This window comes from Erpetoichthys calabaricus, chromosome 12 (assembly GCF_900747795.2).
Source record: "Erpetoichthys calabaricus chromosome 12, fErpCal1.3, whole genome shotgun sequence".
Classification (NCBI taxonomy): Eukaryota; Metazoa; Chordata; class Cladistia; order Polypteriformes; family Polypteridae; genus Erpetoichthys; species Erpetoichthys calabaricus.
In genome coordinates, this window is record NC_041405.2 from 39,372,788 (window position 1) to 39,393,586 (window position 20,799).

Here is a 20,799-nt window from a genome sequence, read left to right on the forward strand (position 1 = left end):
TTCAGCGGGTTGGAAAATGGATGGATGGATATATATATATATATATATATATATATATATATGTATGTGTGTGTGTGTGTGTGTATGTATGTGTATATATATATGTTGATATGTGGATGTGTATATGTATATATATATATGTAGATATGTATATATATGTATATATGTATATATATGTTTATATGTGTGTGTGTGTATATTATATATATAAAAGACAGCAACACTCATAACAATGACAACACAATTACATTGACAATCATGTTACGTTATTTTTAAAATGTTTCCTTTTCTTTTTCATAACCTCTTTAACACAGTACTTCTCCGCTGCGAAGCGCGGGTATTTTGCTATTTATCTATATATATATAAAGGAGAGTTGGGATCCGAGAGACTGTGTTTGTGTGTTTGTGGAGGGATGGAGAGTTAAGGCGGGTGTTGGAGTCACGTGATCATCTCCCCTCCCATTCACCTCATTTCATTCACTTCATTTCGCTCCGAGCTCAGCTCCGCAGCTGGCGCGGTCTTGCTGTTCTTGATTTGCTTTTCACATGGCCAAGTATACGTTACATGCTCAAGAGTAAGCTCAGCGCACAACTTGGTCATATTACAACCGGAGGGGCGAACTGACAACATGGTATACAAAGAGATCCTTAACAAATAATTATTGGTATAATTTCCCTCAGTTTATTATTTAAAATTTTAAAGCAGTACTTCGCCGCTGCGAAGCGCGGGTATTTTGCTATTATATATATATATATATATATATATATGTGAATGTATGTATGTATATATGTATGTCTATATTTATATCTATATATATATATATATATATATATATATATATATATATATGTAGATATGTAAATTTGTATATGTATATATATATATATATATATGTATATGTGGGGGCGGCACGGTGGCGCAGTGGGTAGCGCTGCTGCCTCGCAGTCGGGAGATCTGGGGACCCGGGTTCACTTCCCGGGTCCTCCCTGCGTGGAGTTTGCATGTTCTCCCCGTGTCTGCGTGGGTTTCCTCCGGGCGCTCCGGTTTCCTCCCACAGTCCAAAGACATGCAGGTTAGGTGGATTGGCGATTCTAAATTGGCCCTAGTGTGTGCTTGGTGTGTGGGTGTGTTTGTGTGTGTCCTGCGGTGGGTTGGCACCCTGCCCGGGATTGGTTCCCTGCCTTGTGCCCTGTGTTGGCTGGGATTGGCTCCAGCAGACCCCCGTGACCCTGTGTTCGGATTCAGCGGGTTGGAAAATGGATGGATGGATGGATGTATATGTGGATGTGTATATGTATATATATGTATATGTAGATATGTGTATATGTAGATATGTATATATATGCATATATGTTTATGTATATATATGGTTACATAACCTCTTTAACACACTACTTCTCCGCTGCAAAGCGCGGGTATTTTGCTATATGTATATATATATATGTGTCTGTATGTGTATATATATATATATATTTATATATATATATATGTGTGTGTGTATGTATGTATGTGTGTATATGTATGTGTATATATATATGTTGATATATGTATATATATGTGGATGTCTATATGTATATATATATATATATATATATATATATATATATATATATGTAGATATGTGTATATGTAGATATGTATATAAGTATATATGTTTATGTATATATATGTTTACATAACCTCTTTAACACACTACTTCTCCGCTGCGAAGCGCGGGTATTTTGCTAGTTAAATAATAAAAGGCAAAGCCCTCACTGACTCACTCATCACTAATTCTCCAACTTCCCGTGTAGGTAGAAGGCTGAAATTTAGCAGGCTCATTCCTTACAGCTTACTTACAAAAGTTAAGCAGGTTTCATTTCGAAATTCTACGCGTAATGGTCATAACGGTCGACAACGTCCGCCATGTTAAACTTTCGTATTTATGGCCCCATCTTCACAAAATTTGGTAGGCGGCTTCCCGCCAAAACCGATGTACGTACTTATTTCAGAAGCTGTGAGAAAACAGTAAAAAGGAGGCATGTCCGACATCGTCGTACATTTTCTGATGCAGCTAGACGGAAACAACTTTGTGACACTGCCGCCAAATACTTGCAGAAAAATCCACAAGTTCATAGACACGCTGACGCTAAATACTCGCAGGCAAATTCACAAGTTCATAGAGATGCTGTCGCTAAATACTGGCAGGCAAATCCACAAGTTTATAGAGATGCTGTCGCTAAATACTCGCAGGCAAATCCTCAAGTTAATACAGCTTCTGTTCGGTACGATCCCAATAATGAAAAGCGGTTCATGCAAAAACAACAAAACAGTACACATTGGATCCATGGATGTTGACTGTGAGTATTGTCAAGCTCATAGGATGGAAATGCTTTGTGCTGTAACGGTGGTAAAGTCTCTCTCACTCCTTTACATAAGCTTCCTGACCTTCTTGAGGGCCTGTTAAATGGCGAACATCCTCAAAGTGAGCATTTCTTGAACAACAGTCGAAAGTACAACAGCGCATTTCAAATGACGTCATTTGGTGATAACCAAATCGTTGAGGGAAATTTTATGTCTTCATTTAAAGTCCAGGGACAAGTGTATCACTTGATTGGCAGTCTTTTACCAATGCCGACTGAGGAACACAAATTTTTGCAACTTTATTTCATCTGGGACAATGAGAAGGAAGCACAAATGTGGTGCGCTAATAGGCCGTCCGTCGCTCTGGTCTCTTCATTCCCTTCCTTGCTTTGCCATGGTATTCACGTCTCCTTGCTGATAAATGCAGCCTTTTAATTTAATCCATGGCTTCTCCGCTGTTTTATTGTTCGTTTATTACGATTATAGTTATTGTGCAGGTATTTTAGACTTAGTTTACATTGTTCAGGTACACATTTCCTTTATCGTTCCAACCGTACCCCCATTAACATGTCTATTGAGGTTGTGTTACATGCTTTTAATAAATTCAATAAAAGGAAAGGATTGTGACCCTGAAATCAGCCAGTGGCTTGCATTAATGAGAGTAGTGCTGACATCATTTGAAGAGAGGATTGACACCTACTTTCAGCAAGATAACTGTTTTCATGCAGCTAAGGTGATCCTCTAATTTAAGACCACAACAGGATGTAATTAGAGGCAACTTTGTGGATGAGAGCATGAGGATGTGAGCATGGTTGTTTGTATATGGACTCTATCTCTGGTTATTGTTGTACACATTATTGTCACCATAAACTAAAGACTTTGGAAGTTTTTAAAGTAAATACTTGTGCTGTCTGTGTTGCCACCAACAATATTATTAAATGATCTCACCATTGATTAAAAATATGGGACTAGGTGCACTTCTGTGAACTTAGATAGTTAATGTTTGTTAGATAAGAAGGAAATTGAATAGTTGTTGACAATGTTTTTATCATCATACTTGGAAGTTATGAGGTTATGGGACACAAATCTGACATTTATAAGGGAAAGCATGTAATGCCAGTATATTCTGAAGAAAAAGAACTTTAACACGTGTTATTGTTTGACTTGAGTTTCTATGTCCACTGTTATTGATTTTATTAGCTATTATTGATTTATGTGATTTATCTTAGGTATTAATGATTTCCACTGATTTCTGTTAATCCCAAAATTTGGCTAGCCGGGAGTCTTTTCATTCTATTTAGTCTCAAAGGGGAGTACATATTTAGTATGCACACGTTTTATACAGATTAGGAATAGGGTTGCAGTAGGAAACTAGTCATTACAGTTTGAGTGGGACTTGAAGAAGTCCTAAAGGGAGGAATGTGGAAGAATAATTTTAGGGTAATATAGCTTTAAAGTTAAAGAAATAGCATAAAGCATTAATAAATATCAGAAACCTCTACAGGCATATCAGGAAACCAGATAAATGTCAAGTGAACAACAAAATGTACTGAAAGATGATTAAGAGATGACTAAGAAATCAGCAGATGTCCTCTAAACAACCAGAATGAGCACTTGTTATATGCACAGAAACTTCAAGGGTGGTGGCTCAACTCAAAGGTATAAGAAAAACCAGAATGTAATATAATAAACTTTTATTTTATGTAGGTTTTTAGGTTGTAAACCAATGAACCAACCAGAGTAAATGTATGCATTGAATGACACTGTATGTAAATTCGGTTGTTTATAAAATGAACCTCTATTCTTTGTATCTCTGATCATTCTGACCATGCTGTAACATACTGCTTTTGAAGAATGATCCCTCTAAGGCATTTTGCTGAGGAATAATTAAAATATAGCATGAAGAGTTTTTCTCCTGCCTGATAACTGATTTGACATGTTAGAACATATGTATTTCTTTAATAAGATGTTAAATTTCTACCACAGTGGACGTAATTATGCTCTGATAAATCAGGCAGAGGTTTACCATCAGATTTGTAAGCACCTTTAACACTAGAATCCCTGAAGCCTACAAAATAACTTGTAATCCCGGGCCACTTAACTTCCTTCACACCTCTCCTCATCAGCGTCTTTTGTTTTGTAAATGTGTCGATTAGCACAAGCAGCCTGCTATCAATCCCCTCCCTCCCCCCTTGATAGAGCTCAACTCGGGCAAAAAGTTCTCCCAGCTCAAGGCTCCTTATCTGCGTGTGAGATGCCTGGAGTTGTATTGGGTAAATAATACGGTATATCGTTATTTGAAACATATGCATTTCACGTGTGTTCCGTGTCTTCAAAGATCTGGGTAAGTGTAGGATGAAAGAAAATGTGAGGCAAGGAATGCTGAACACATACCTAAAGCAGAACCTTTTTCTATGTTATACTAATAATGACGTGAAGTTTATAATATGTGAAGATTTTAGTTCAAATATAGCAGGCTATTTGCTGTTGTGCTGATCAAAACATTTACAAAACAAAAGACGTTGATGGAGAGGTGCGAAGGAAGTTAAGGTGGCACGGGATTACATGTGTTTTCGTAGGCTTCAGGGATTCTAGTGTTAATGTTGCTGTAGCACTGATCAAGTACTCTCTTATAACCAGTTGGACAACTGATATATTGATATAAATTAGTGTTCTCTTCAGTGAAAAATGGTTGCACAAAATTAAATTCAGAGAGCCAGAAGACACAGATTCATTCCTCTGTATCACACTGGAGACACTTTCAAATGCTTAACTCGCCACTGCCCTTGGGTGAATATACACAATTGTAATGAAAACTTGTGGAAACTCTGCACAAATAAATTGGGTATAAGACCCTTAATGTACACTTTTTTCTAACCATCAATGATTTACACCATTTTTTATTAATATAAAGGCAGATACCCCTTTCTGTAAATACTACAACACAGTTATCTTTCTAATCAGATTGTAAATATACAATGCCTAAAGTTCATCCACATTACTTTGAGGAGGCTGAACATTTCCTATTATCACCTTTAATGACCAGATTATCGGGTGTTAGTTTGACTCTGCTGGTCACAGCATTGCACCCATTACTTTCTTGCTCTTGCCATCCTTCTCCATGTAGGTCCCATTCATTTTTCGTATCTCATCTTCCCATCTTAGTGGGGTTCTTTCATATGGTCGCTTCCGCTCACATGGGTACCACTCGGTAACTACATGTGTCAACCGAATGTGTGACGTGTCCTACCTATCTGAGTTTGCTCTGCCGACACTCTGTGATCACAGCTTAGTTATTGGCCTGTTAATATAACAAAATGCCCCTTCAGTCTCAGCTTTAAAATACAGGCTGAAGACTCACTAATTTGGTCTGGCATACCCTGAGTAGAGCTGCTGATCAGCTGTACATACTGAATTTCTGTTTGATAGGCATTTGTACAAAAAGGTAAGTAATGTAATTTTTTTAAATCATTACTTTATACCTTATTATCTATGTGTTTTAATAAAACTGTATTTATATGTGTACTTATTCTATATTTAGTAATTAGTATGATCTGTACTTGCATTTTAACTGAGAATTGTTACAGAACTTTGCATCAGCACTCAGTGTTGAGCACTATACAAAATAAGATGTGTTGCATTATATTGTATAGTATGATAGTTCTAATGGTACAGTACATGTCAAATCATTGCATTCAATTTTAAGGCATTTTGTTCCCCTTGCCTTTGTGTTAAAAGGGGAAACTTGTTAATTTTGTCTTTTTGACCTGTGTACCTGAGTATAAATGACACTGCATCCCCTACCATATTAAGTGTTATTTGTTTATTGGGACTCAAATAAGAAAAGCACTAGTTGAGACTGTGGATATAAAAGCCATTCAAAGGCTTATGGAGTTTGTAGCCCAGTTCTCTGTTCGTGCAGTTCACAGTGTAAAGAAGTGCATGCCAATCAACAATGAAGCTGACAAAGGCTCTTAAGATAACAAGTAAAGATTCAGCAGGTTAGTTGAAGTGTACCTGAGATAGTACCATATTAGCTGCGGATAAAGGCATGTAGTATAGTATTAAAAGAAGATGATCCTTAGATTGAGTTGTTGCTGCAGTGAAAAATGGAACAAGATCAATAGCAAGTTTAACTTATTTGCAGCTCGTCTCGTTTTGTCCTTGTGTTTCTCCTCGGTATCCTCATCCAGTCATCTGATTGCTACTTAATGTCACTTTCTCAGCAATAATCGTCTTGCCTTCTCTCAGTTAACAATGTGCCATTATATATTCTTCTAGATTTAAAGGCACAGAGCACTGGGAAAATGTACATCCTCATGTAAACTTATTAAAAATTAATTGCAATTATTAAGCTACATTAGATCAAAATGAGTGTCCCTGTCATTTTAGAAAATGTTATTTACTTTGAGCATAGGCTCTGAAATCTGTACACGGAAAGTAATGATGAAAAATGTGCAAGTTAGTAGAATAATTGTTTCTCATGGGTGGATCTACCATCAGGGTGACCAGAATGCATGCCCTGGGGCCTTGACATATATGAGAAAAAAAGTAATGCCAGTTATTTTTCTGACTCAGCAGGACCTTCTACTCTTCCATGCAATACATGTACACAGATACTCATTACATTACATTGCCCCTCCTCAATCTAATGTACAAGAGAAACACTCACTTAAATCTCTGAGGGAGATCACCCTCCGGCTCGTTTTATTTATATGGGATGTTCATAGAGTGTAAATATAGTTATATTAGATTATATATAATCTAGTCTTGCTGTAAGTCATGTCCTTATTATATAGATAATACAGAAGAGTTAATACTTGACATTTATTATGTGCCCAAATTTTCTTGATAAACTAATTAATCCAACATTCAATAAAGCATATAAAATACCTAGTCACAGACGGGTCAATATTTGAAAAGAATATCTCATTGCAGCACAAATTTCACAGTAGAGCACAGGTTTTATATAACATATTGTGAGAGATTTCATATCAGATCTAGAGAACATCTGCAAAGATACCCTCTCAACACTCTGAAGGGAATACAGTATGGGAAAAACTGGCAGCATCATTCAATGCTCACATTTCCAACTGTCAGTCAAGTAAATTCTTAATTTGGGACACCAACTCTGTCTTTTTACTGTGCTGTAATGGTTAAATGTATGTTGATGGGGGGAAACAAGGATGCTGTTTTTTTCTTCTACTAGGCTTTGAGATAAAAAGACACACATGGCTTTAATGAACAATTTCAGTTTCAAAAATCTGGTAATGTGTTTAGATTAAACAAATATATCTATATCTAGACATCACTGTGATTACTACTGCCATGTGGGTTCAATGGCTGGCTAAGTGATTATTCTTTGAAACATGTTTTTTTTAATGCTTGGCAGAATTTTAGGCTAGAATTTACTTTAGCGGTTGTTTTTAATAATAATTGAACCAATTTATTTGAAAATATTTTCACAAAATTCTACTGGGCAGCTATCTGGTTTGATAGTTTTTCCACTTTGGAATGAGCTTATGACATCTTGTATTTCTGTTTCTCAAGTTCATCTGGACCAATAATATCAGGTTGTGGTATTTGTATTTTTTGGAAAAACTCCTTAGCTTGTCTTATCTTCTTTACACTAAAAAAATAAAGACTTACACTTCTTCTTAAATGCATTAATTATCTCTTTATGCGCCCTGATTTTTTTTACAGTTGCATTGGTAATTTCTATTATTGTATTATGAATGTACTGCTTATGGGTTTGTTAAGCAAGAATCTTTAAATAGGTTGTTTAGTTTCTCTTGGTGTGAAGAGGTTCCATTCTGATTCTGAAGTCATTTTTATACAGAAAATCTCACTACTTGGCATTTTCATGATCTATTCAGGTTATCTTTGTAAAGTGTTCTGAAGTCTTCCTAGTCTCTAGTTTATTTTTTTATGAAACAGATATGAAATAGTTGTCCTCTTAACACCAGAATTCCTGAAGCCTACGAAAAAACTCGTAATCCCAGCCCACCTTATCCCCTTCGCACATCTCCATCAGTGTCTTTTATTTTGTAAATGTGTCGATCAGCACAAGCAGCAAGCAGCCTGCTGTCCCATCCCCCGCCTTGACATAGCTCAGCACGGGCAAAATGTTCTCCCAGCTCAAGCCAAGGCTCCTTATCTGCAAGTGAGGTGCCTGGAGTTGTATAGAGTAAATAATACAGTATATCATTATTTGGAATACATGCATTTCATGTGTGTTCCGTGTCCACAAAGATCTGGGCATTGTTGGATGAAATGAAATGCAAGAAATGTTGAACACTAAAAGTTAAAACTAAGGCAAAATAAGTTAATTAGCAGTAAAAACTGATCACTAATTAAGAAAATGGTTAGAATGAAAACCTACAGCCACTGCGGCCCTCCAGGACTGGATTTGGACACCCCTGGTTTAACTAATCAATCCCAAGAACAGAAGTTATATTTGAGTTACATGCTACAGTACATGTCACAGAATAACCAGATAATCATAAGATGACTTACTAATCGAAAACTAATGAAACAATGTATTTGTGTACTACAGGTTTTTTCTGCTTTAATTGATTTAATATTAGTAAAAGTATAAATCTTTTGTTTATAATTTCTATAAATACAAGGGCATATTTCCTGATTAAATAGCTGAACAATTTGATTATAATAGGATTATATAGCCTGCGTTAATTCACGCTGTGTACTGCATGATGGCACATTGCTATTGCTCTCTCCACTTAGCTGTTGTCACTTCCTCCCACTCTTGTTTTTTTCTCTTAATTGCGACTCCTGAATTCCTGTGCAGGAAATGGCTGATCTTCCTCTCCAACCCTCGACTGACATCAGAGGGACCTTGTGCACCAGCAGGGGCCAGAGTATTCATGGCAAGATGACATGCTGGTAGAATCAAGTCTTGTATTTTCCTGGTAACACTGACTTGTCCATTGCTATTAACCTCGCCACCAAATCTCTGCTGATCGACTTTATGCCTGCTGTGTCCCTCAGGGTGCAGTCAAAGACCTTTACCCAGGCTCTTGACTGGCTTTTTGGTGATAAATGGGATCTGAATACCTTCTAATGAGAAACAGTATTGATCTGTGACTTTACCCTTCCTCAGGACCAAAGACCTTGACTTATCTGGCTTAAAGCTCATTCTTGCCCAGCTGATGAGTTGATTGAGGCCTTGAAGAATCTCTTTGAATCTAGGAACCAATGTAGTTGTTATAGTCAAGTCATCTATAAAGGCTCTTATGGGTGGCTGTTTGAGTCCTGACCTTGTCAGCGGGCCTTTGCATGCTACTTCTGCTGACTTAACAAGTATGTTCATTGCTAATGAAAACAGGGAAATTGAAATGGTACAACCAGTAATAATCCCTTTTTCCAACTGGTGCCATACTGATGTTGTACTGCTAGCTGTGACTCACAAGCTAAAGCCACTGAAATAGTCCTGGATGAGGTCTCTGATGTTAACTGGGACATGTAACATGGTTAGTGCTATCTCCACGAGCTTGTGTGGAATTGACCCATATGCATTTGTAGCCCAGCCACAAAACAGCAAGGTCTCCTCTACCTTCCCTTGCTTCTCGATTCAGCTAAGTGACTACTGCCACATGTTCTAAACATCCTGGCACCTCTGGGATATTAAACTTCTGCAATGATGTATCTATAAAAGAATTTATTAGGAGGAACTCTGACAGGCGTCATGCAATAATCTAGAAGAAAATCTTGCTTTTTACACTGAGGAGTGAGATCATTCTGAAATGCTTCATTTCCACTGAATTCTCCTCCTTCATTATCCAGACACCCTTAGCAAACCTCCACTGCTGGGCTACCCTAAGCCTCTTCCAAATTGTCCTGATAATTCTCCACAGCTGGAGCATAAGCCTGGGACACCACTTGTAGACAAAGTATGCTTCTTCACTAGGGCCTGGTGCTGAGCAGCTCTGACAACCTCCTTCACCTCCTTTAAAGTTGGTTTCTTACTGGTTGAGGTGGGGATATCAGTCCTCTGTAGTGACCCAGCTCCTTTTGTCTCTTACTCTTGCTTGGAAGTATTCCCGAGGAACTTCTCCACATCCTCTTTAGAGTATGCTAGGTGGCCACTTCGTTTCTGCCCAAGCAGTTTTTTAATAACCCCAAAAGTGTTTGCTGTAAAGGCAGTGTGCTTTGAGCCCTCTCCTTACCTTACATGTGCCACTCAGCTTGCCTAATGGTAATGAGCTTTTTCCTCACAATATTTACAAGGTCTATAGGTGCCGCCTTATCCTCTTCCCTTGCCTCCTTATATTGCCACTTACATGATCTAAGCTGTTGTCTCAAGTGGGTGATTCCTGCCTCCTGCCAGTTAGGCCCTTCTTGATTCTTGTCTGGTGGCTCTTCCTTCAAGCCAAAACTCTCAGAGGCTATGCTGACAATAATAGTGCTCATACCCTGTCACTCTCTTCTGGGATCCAAAATGGGCGCATCTGTAGTGATTTTATGTTCTGTAAGGTGAGTCAAGCCCCGCAGGGCTGAAAAAACATCAGTGTTCCGTTCAATCAAAGATAACAACTCTGTCTTTTGCGAGTCAGTCAAATTGTCACCAATGGCAACATCGGTCTGAGAGACAGCAGCCAAGGAAGTGCAAAACCCCTGCGGGTCACGCCACTCCTTCAAGAGATTAACATGTAAAATCTGGAATGGTTTGCACCGGTCTGGTATTCTGACCTTGTAATTCACTCGTCCCATACGCTCCTCAATAATGGCAGGACCCTGCCATTTTGCTAGGAACTTGTGCAGGTCAGATGGAATCAAAACCAAAACACGATCACCAGGTTTGAATTCACGGAGCTTATAGCGTCTATCATATAGATGTTTCTGGGTTTCTTGTTCACGTTGCTGATGTTCCAAAGTTTAGAAGTCCTGTCTTGCAATGAAATTACCTGATCCGCAAAGCTCGGCCTGTGAGCTTTTGTCCAGATCCCTGTCCATTCCTCACAGACAACATCCAAGACGCCTCGTGGGCATCTATTAAACCACAACTCAAAAAGGACTCAAGCCAGTAGATGCTTGTGGCAATTCCCGCACCTCAAACATAAGGAAAGGCAGGACAGAGTCCCAAGACGTTGGGTCATCATGAGCAACTCGCCTGATCATCTGTTTTAAAGCCTTGTTAAATCGCTTTGTCAGTGCATTTGTCTGTGGACTGTGGATTAAACAGTTGTACTTAATTTCATAACGGCAAGGATGTCACATAATTGTTTCAACATGTGAGAAGTAAAAGGCGTGCCCTGATCAGTTAAAATTTCAATATGATGACAATACGAGTAAAAATCTCACACAGAGCTTTGGTAACAGCGGAGGAATTGGCTTTTCTCAGAGCAACCACTTCAGGATATCACATTGCATAGTCAACCAGCACAAGAATATATTGATACCCATTATTACTCTTAAGAAGAGGGCCAACAATATCTAGTCCTACCCGATGAAAAGGAATATCCAAAATAGGTATAGGCGAAAGGGGAGCCCTTGGAAGTTTATAAGCAGAGACGATCTGGCAATCTCTAATCGATCCCTAGTCTTCTGCAAAAGAATTTTCCTATGTACTTCAGGTACAACTAACTGTTAGTAAATTCACCCCTAAATATTCCGAAATCATTCTAAAAAGACAGTCGCCTTTCTCGAGAAAGTGTGGGCTTTTCAAGCCCGCTGACTCACGCTCCTGGTAGTAGGAATCACTAGTGGAGTAAGCCTGCTTAAACGGATATTCTAATGAGCTATCGGCATGCTGCAAGTGCACAAAATCCGTCTGCTCGCTAGTGCTTGGTTTGCACTCAGTGGCTGGTCCAGGTTGAGAAGTTGAAGATGGGCCAGCCAGTCGTTCTTGGAAATTGGAGCAGTCTCTCCCGGTCTCACTGGAGAGACTGGGTTCAATGTTCAATCGGGGCTCAAGGCCTTCTCCGACAGCCACCAGTTCCTCCCCTTCATTCATGATGACAGGGGGCTCTAGGGCTGGTGCCCCAAACTCGGCTAAGAGCCTAGGGAATAGGGTGTTCCTCCTGCCGATCAACAAGGACCATGGGCAGGAATCCGAAATGGCAGTCCAAACTTTAAAGTTCCAACCCTTATATTTTAAAGGAAGCAGCACTGTCTCATAGTCCTTAACATACCCATGTACACAGTGTATGTTCACAGTCTTAGTGCCACAAGGGGACGTACTGCTGAGGCAGTCACATCTGATAACACAAAGGTCACTACATGAGTCCAACAAGGCAGGGATCTTGCGGCCCGCTAACATCACGAGATCATTAAGCGGTCCTTTTTTAGTGAAGTAGAAGGAACATGGGAGTAACACACTTCGGCTAAGTCGACTTCCAAGGACCGAGCAGTGGAGAGGTGACATTCTCTGGTGAGGTTGCTGACCTGATCACATCAGAAACATCTGCGCTCGGTAGAACTGCCGAAATACGCATGGCAGCATCTACGACCAGGAACCTCTCCAGATGTCACATCAGTAACAACGGGAGCCTGTAATGGCCTTTCAGAGGAAACTGGATGTTCAGGGTCCTGAGCCCGCTGTTCATTGTGACGATATCAGGCAGGTTGAGAGTGTGTCCCTGGCAGAGCAAATGCACCACTCTGTCTCTAAGCAGCCTGGGAGCCTTCCAATCGTTTGTCCAAGGTGGAGAAGGAGTCAACATAGTGACAAAAAAACTCATCCCAGAGAACTTCAGGAATCCCTGCCAGTACCACATCACTGACTACTTTCTCCACAATCCGCTTGATCAGGTCCCCCTCAAACCAGCTGTGAACAAAATGAATTAAATCCTGCAACTGAGCACAAACTGGGCGAACAACCATTTAAGAGGGGGTTTCAGAGGAGCAACCGCATCTTCAATGGGTCCGTTCAGCCCCCCTCTTCACAATATATTGTAGGTTTAACTGTAGTAAAGCAATTGCTATAAAATTCAGACTATATAGGGCCCTTGTTTTAGCTATTACAAAGATATCTGTGTGAGGTAGCAATAAAAACCTTTTCCATTCATCCATATTTCTTCCCTGATCTTGGTATCTCTTTGGAGCTATAAAAATAAGATAATTTTTCCCTTATTATCTTTAAGACCCAGATTCTTACAGCTTGCCATGATAATGAAAAATTCACAAATATGTGGAAAATATATAAAATATATTTTTAACTTTGAAAAATATTTTTGAAGCAGTTTTTCATAAACCATATTTTAGGAAACAAGTTATTTCTTTCTTTTTTCTATAGATTGTGGAACAAATAATGTATGAAGAGACACAAAATATCACCTGTAAGTTTCTACTATGTGTACTTCCTAGTATGATTAATTGTGGATACAGTAAAAAGTTATTAGAAACAAATACATTTAGCAGCAGCCAAGTTTTAACTTACAGGGTCTTTTCATCTAAGAGATAGAATCCCATCACAGAGTGGTAGTTAACACATTTCTATTGAACTGATTTGTTTCCACTTAACAGACTCTGAATTATGACTCTGTTTGATTCTTGTCACTAAAACAAAACTGATTGTACCATTATAGCAGAATTCCATCACATAGATCAGACATTTCTATTTACTCTCAAGCCTTTAGCAGCACAAAAATACAACAATGGGGTCATTGTTCTGTGAGATATTGTAAAGGTACTATTTTTTAGGGGGCAAGATCAAAAAAAGTAACAGTAATTGATGTTTGAGTAAAGTCATGACCTTAGGAAATAGAACACAGGAGAAGAAAGGAAGGCAGTTGATTAGGCTTCCCAACTTGGCCAAATAGATAGCTTACTGTTTAGCTTTCACATAATGCTTCAGTTTCAGCTAATAGCAGCTAAATTTAAAGTTACAGGCATCTGAGTCAACCTGTTTTACACAAGGGAGAAAAAGACTACATTTGTAAATTGTCAAGAATATTTTTTTCTCCAGGTGAGGCCTCACACCAGTGCATTATAAAGCTTAATCATAACCTACTTTAACTTAGAGTATATTAAACATATTGAGCTGTTTAATTTAAAATTCTGCTACCCTTATTAATGGTTTCTGTACACTGTCTGGTTGATAATGATGAGTCCACTATGACTCTTAGGTCTTTCTCATAAGGGGTACTGTCAAGTGTAGAACAACCTGGCATTATCCATTCTGATCTGCCTGTATCACAAGTTCTTGGATTAGCAAGCCACTGCCCAACAAACTTAATATCAGATAAAAGATTCATTTTCCATGACGGTGTCCCTCTTCTTAATGTGCCCTCTCTATCTTATCTGATAAGATGATTGATCCCAGACCAAAAAAGATCACACAGGCATCTTTTAGAGCTGCGGTGTTCAGCTCCGATCCTGGAGGGCACAGTGGCTGCAGGCTTTTATTCTAGCCCTTTTCTTAATTAGTAACCAATTTCTGTTGCTGATTAACTTCCTTTGCCTTATTTGTGCTTGACTTAATATTTAAGATGCAGACCCTGTTAATTGTTTCTTTATTCCTTAATTAGCAGTTAAACAATAATGAGACACAAAGTGAGAAAACACATGACCAACTAACCTCCGTCAATCATACAATATCTGAAAATAAAGAAAGGTCAAGGTGTCAGTAATGATCTGCTGAGATCCATAAAACATTTTGATAATTCTCTTAGAAAAAACAAAATCAGCTGTTTTGGAAATGTCCGCTGTGACAAAATAAGAGTACCAGCAAACCACGGAGGTAAATAATGGGTTTAATTAACAACAAGAATCTGTGACGATGTGAGTTCAGCTCCATGCTCCTCTTCTATTAGGGAGCCCTTGAACCTATCACCGTCGGTAATGTCACCGATGAGCTAGACAGTGGGGCAATAAACAATTGAGCAAAGGAATGGTGTATAACAAGTGCAATAGTGCTTTTATTAAAACAAATCCAAAGTGCAATAGTGCAGTTCCTTCAATAAATAAATAAATAATCCATTAAATGAAAAGTGGAGGTTAAAATCAATAAACTCTTCTAAAAACCACGAGGTAAAACAGTACAGGAAGTAACAATGTTAAAATCAAAAAGCCCGGTGTCTTCTGTCCTCTGGCAACTCCCCTGCTATACCTGTATGGGCGCTCTACAGGAGAATCGCCCTCCTTGCAGCTGTCCTTCTTTCTGCCTGCTTCCGCTATTTGGATTGCCTCACCGATCCCTGGCTCCGGTAGGCTCTTCCAGCCAGCGACTTGGGTTCCACAGCAACCAGGGCGCTCATGTTGTGGAATACTCGCCCCAAGTCCAACTCCCGCTGCCTTCCGTGGAGAGTCATCCATCTTCTGGTCACTCCCGCCCTGCAGAAACAACTCTGCAGGAGCGACCACTGCTGCTACACTTCGGGAGTCGGCCATACACCCAAGCTACCAGTACAGCTGCTGACGAGCCTGCACTCGCTCGCTCTCCCGCACCGACTTTCTCCTCCTGCTACTTCCTGCGACCTCCGTTTCTTTCTCCTCTTCTACTTTTTCTCTCTCTTCTTTCTTATACCGCTCGCGCTTCTCTATATATGCGGAGAGGACATAGCAGCTGCAGCCCATTAGCCACAGGAACAATCATGGATGTGGGCAGTTTCCCACCTGTGCACTTAGGTGAAAACCGCCCACACTGCAGATCGCCCTGCGGCTTGCTACAGCCACCATGCCCCCTCGCTAAGCCGTGAGCGCGGCGATTATTTATTAAAATAAAAATGGCCTTTGATGGAAGAGCTGTGGACCCATAACACCACAGAATCATCTTCTAATTAAGAAACTGGTTGGAGAGAAACAGGTTGGAGTTAGCTCACATCACATCTAACTTTTATTTGGCTGCCATTTAAGGAAAAAAATCAATTCAGAGGATGGAGTCTTTAAAAAGACAGGGATTAAAATGAAGAGAACAGAAGTCAAATAACAGCAGAAATTGGTCCCTGATGAAGAAAGTTGCAGGAACGAAAACAAGCATCCACTGCGGCCCTCCAGCATTGGAGTTGGACACCCCTGTCTTAGATACACCATCTGGATACCCAACTTCAAACGAAGAGCTATACAGGTGGTGGTCATAAAATTAGAATATCATGACAAAGTTGATTTATTTCAGTAATTCCATTCAAAAAGTGAAACTTGTATATTAGATTCATTCATTACACACAGACTGATGTATTTCAAATGTTTATTTCTTTTAATGTTGATGATTATAACTGGCAACTAATGAAAGTCTCAAATTCAAATCTCGGAAAATTAGAATATCAATTAAGACCAATGCAAAAAAAGGATTTTTAGAAATGTTGGCCAACTGAAAGGTATGAACATGAAAAGTATGAGCATGTACAGCACTCAATATTTAGTTGGGGCTCCTTTGGCCTGGATTACTGCAGCCCATGTTGCTCTGATAGTGGCCTTCAGCTCTTCTGAATTGTTGGGTCTGGCGTATTGCATCTTCCTCTTCACAATACCCCATAGATTTTCTATGGGGTTAAGGTCAGGCGAGTTTGCTGGCCAATCAAGAACAGGGATACCATGGTCCTTAAACCAGGTACTGGTAGCTTTGGCACTGTGTGCAGGTGCCAGGTCCTGTTGGAAAATGAAGTCTGCATCTCCATAAAGTTCGTCAGCAGCAGGAAGCATGAAGTGCTCTAAAACTTCCTGATAGAAGGCTGCGTTGACCTTGGACCTCAGAAAACACAATGGACCAACACCAGCAGATGACATGGCACCCCAAACCATCACTGACTGTGGAAACTTTATACTGGACCTCTGGGACCTTGATTTCCAAAGGAAATGCAAAATTTACTTTCATCAGAGAACATAACTTTGGACCACTCAGCAGCAGTCCAAAGGCGAGACACTTCTGACGCTGTCTCTTGTTCAGGAGTGGCTTGACACAAGGAATGCGACAGCTGAAACCCATGTCTTGCATACGTCTGTGCGTGGTGGTTCTTGAAGCACTGACTCCAGCTGCAGTCCACTCTTTGTGAATCTCCCCCATATTTTTGAATGGGTTTGTTTCATAATCCTCTCCAGGGTGCGGTTATCCCTATTGCTTGTACACTTTTTTCTACCACATCTTGTCCTTCCCTTCGCCTCTCTATTAATGTGCTTGGACACAGAGCTCTGTCAACAGCCAGCCTCTTTAGCAATGACCTTTTGTGTCTTGCCCTCCTTGTGCAAGGTGTCAATGGTCGTCTTTTGGACAACTGTCAAGTCAGCAGTCTTCCCCATGATTGTGTAGCCTACAGAACTAGACTGAGAGACCATTTAAAGGCTTTTGCAGGTGTTTTGAGTTAATTAGCTGATTAGAGTGTGGCACCAGGTGTCTTCAATATTGAACCTTTTCACAATATTCTAATTTTCCGAGATACTGAATTTGGGACTTTCATTAGTTGTCAGTTATAATCATCAAAATTAAAAGAAATAAACATTTGATTAAACATCAGTCTGTGTGTAATGAATGAATCTAATATACAAGTTTCACTTTTTGAATGGAATTACTGAAATAAATCAACTTTGTCATGATATTCTAATTTTATGACCAACACCTGTAATTCAATATGTGGCAGCCCTGATGGACAAAACGTTGCAACAATTTTCAACTAAAAGAATGGGCGTGCAAGCAAGAAACCAATAGGAAGACCTCAATTCCTTAATTTCAAATCTATTTTAATAACAACATTTATTTATATAGCACCTTTCATAAAAATGATGTAGCTCAAATTGCTTTACAAGATGAAGAAAGAAAAAAGAAATATAAAAATAAGATTAGACAATACAGTGGAACCTCGGTTTGCGAGCATAATTCGTTCCGGAAACGTGCTTGTAATCCAAAGCACTCGTATATCAAAGCAAATTTCCCTATAAGAAATAATGGAAACTTCAGATGTTTCATTTCACAACCCGCAAATATTTATATAAAAATGATTAATACAAAATCTTCATTCTAACTAACGGAGTCACTGCTATCTGTTGGCTCACTGGAATCTTTTTCTTTTTTTGCGACTTTAACAAGGAAACCTGTCCAATGACAATTGCTTTTGCCTGAGGAGTCACTACACTTGGACACAAAATTTAATTGCTTTATGCACTGTAAGGTTTCTAAACTCTTTTGGGATTCCCCCCTATTGGGACAACACGTGGAAGACCGTCCCGAAGCAACCGCAGGCTCCCAGTGCTGTAGCAGTTCACCGTAAAAGTGAATCAGAAAAGATTGCGGTCAAGCTATAAGCGCCTGCCATTGATGGGTGATACAAGGAACATTATAAATGCAAGAGCATAGTATTACTTGGCCACTAACCTGGCCATGACCCTGCCTGATTGCTGTGTCTCTGTATAAGGGAGTGGCAGATCCCACTAAAATAAATAACCGTGCTGTTCCTGTTTCACGCTGAATAAAGCTGGTTTTGCTAAAGTACTGAGACTCAGCCTCATTTTTTGGGGTGCATGACAGGGACTCGCATGTTACAGCACATGCACGCTATAGTAAAAATTATACACTCATACGGATGTTGACTGTATGAGTGAGGCAAGCCGACTAAGAACGAGCATGGGAGACGATTACCCACAATCCCCATTTGCTGCTCGGTGGACAAAGCGTATACGCACTACTCGTATTGCAAGACCTCGCTCGTTTATCAAGTTAAAATTTATTAAAAATTTTAGCTCGTCCTGCAAAACACTCGCAGACCAAGTTACTCGAAATCCAAGGTTTCACTATACTAAGTAACAAAGAATAAAGTAAGGTCTGATGGCCAGGAGGATGGAAATAACAAAAAAAAAAAAAAAAAACTCCAGAGGGCTGGAGAAAAAAACAATCTGCAGGGTTTCCAAGGCCACGAGACCGTCTAGCCTCCACAGGGCATTCTACCTAACATAAATGATCTAAATCAGTTCTCATGATTTTCAGGTTTCACGTGAAACAATTGGAAATATGATAGTCATGTGGAGATCTGGCCTTCAATCCATCAATGTAGAGACTGCCCGGTGCTTTGATCAGGTGGTGGTGGCACAGATCACCACCACAAAAAAACAGAAAAAGAACAGCAGAGAAAGTAAGGGTTAGTACAAATTGTGGAGCCATGATAAAAACGATAATTAAATGCATATACAGAATATCAGGGTTACACTAAAATGAAGCTATGAGAATGCCATGTTAAAATAATGAGGTTTTAGCAGTTTTTTTTAAATATTCCACTGTTCCAAAATGTTCACTCTCCTCAACAAGTTTACTACTCTTTTTTCTGGGTGTAACATTGACTATCCATAGAGTGTGGCCAAGACAGAAGTTGGATCAGTACCTTTTACTCTTGAACTGTGCAGGACTGGGAATGTGGAAGACTTGTCTATATTAGAGTTGGATGAGGTTGCCATTAGTCCAAACATTGCTGAGGAATAGCAAGTACACTAGCAGAGAGAGACCTATGTCACTTACCATTATCTTATTTCTCACTTACAAACAAGAAGCTTTAAAACTTAATGATATCTCATCCTCATTGCCAGTTTAGTTCTGTTGTTTATTGTGCCAAGTGGACAACAGCACCAAAAAAAGTATACTGTACATGTGGATTTTGTATATAACAGTGCCCTCAAAAACATATCACTGCTAGCCAGTGAGAAAATAAAGCCAAAGGAAATAATCTACAATAGTCCACTCTTCCCTCTCCATAATTAGATTCCATAATTTGTAGATAATAAGCAGCTCAGTTTCATGGTACTGCAGGAGCTGTCTCTCCACAGATGGAGATGGTGACATGCTGGCTGAGAGTAAAAGTAAGGTGAAAAGGTTTTAGCACTGGTCTACCATCCATTGTAATGAACAATGTTTTATCACTGTCAAATAAGATTGATGAACTGTCTGCTCTTATAGCAGGTCATGGAGCATACATGTACAGTGGCATTATGTGTTTTACAGAGAACTGGCTTAAACCCAATATACCTGACACCGTTTTAATTCTGGACGGATCTGATCTTATTTGAGCAAACAGAGACCTAGTATGGTGTGGAAAACAGACAGGTCATCTATGCGAATGAGAAATAGTGTAAAAGGGAGCATATTACAATTAAAACTACAGACCTAATTCACATTATTTGCCCAGACAGATAAATTACATCATCCTTATTAATGTTTACATTCTTCCCTCTGCAAACAGGAACTTAGCAACAGACATGAATCACTCACTCCGACCCTGCAGTTATATAATATTCAGTGAGTTCAACCATGAGACGTTGGAAGGAACAACGCCAAATTTCTATCAGTTTTTGACTTGTTGCACTTAACAAGAATTACAAGCTGAACCTGTCTATTCAAATGTTAAAGATGCCTTTCAGTGTAAACTACTGGCTCCTTTGGGCAGATGTGACCACAACCTAATTTATCTTATTCTCAGCTACATGTCTGTTATTAGATGGCAACTGTTAACACTAGGATAATGAGGAAATGCATCCCAGAGGCTGACTGCTTCCAAATGACAGACTGGGAAATGATGTGA

General features: G+C 39.4%; 1 protein-coding gene across 1 annotated transcript in view; it reads right to left on the reverse strand.

The window, feature by feature from the left end:
* Positions 1-20,799, reverse strand: part of LOC114662095 (dachshund homolog 2-like) — an 819,124-nt gene that overhangs the window by 383,106 nt on the left and 415,219 nt on the right.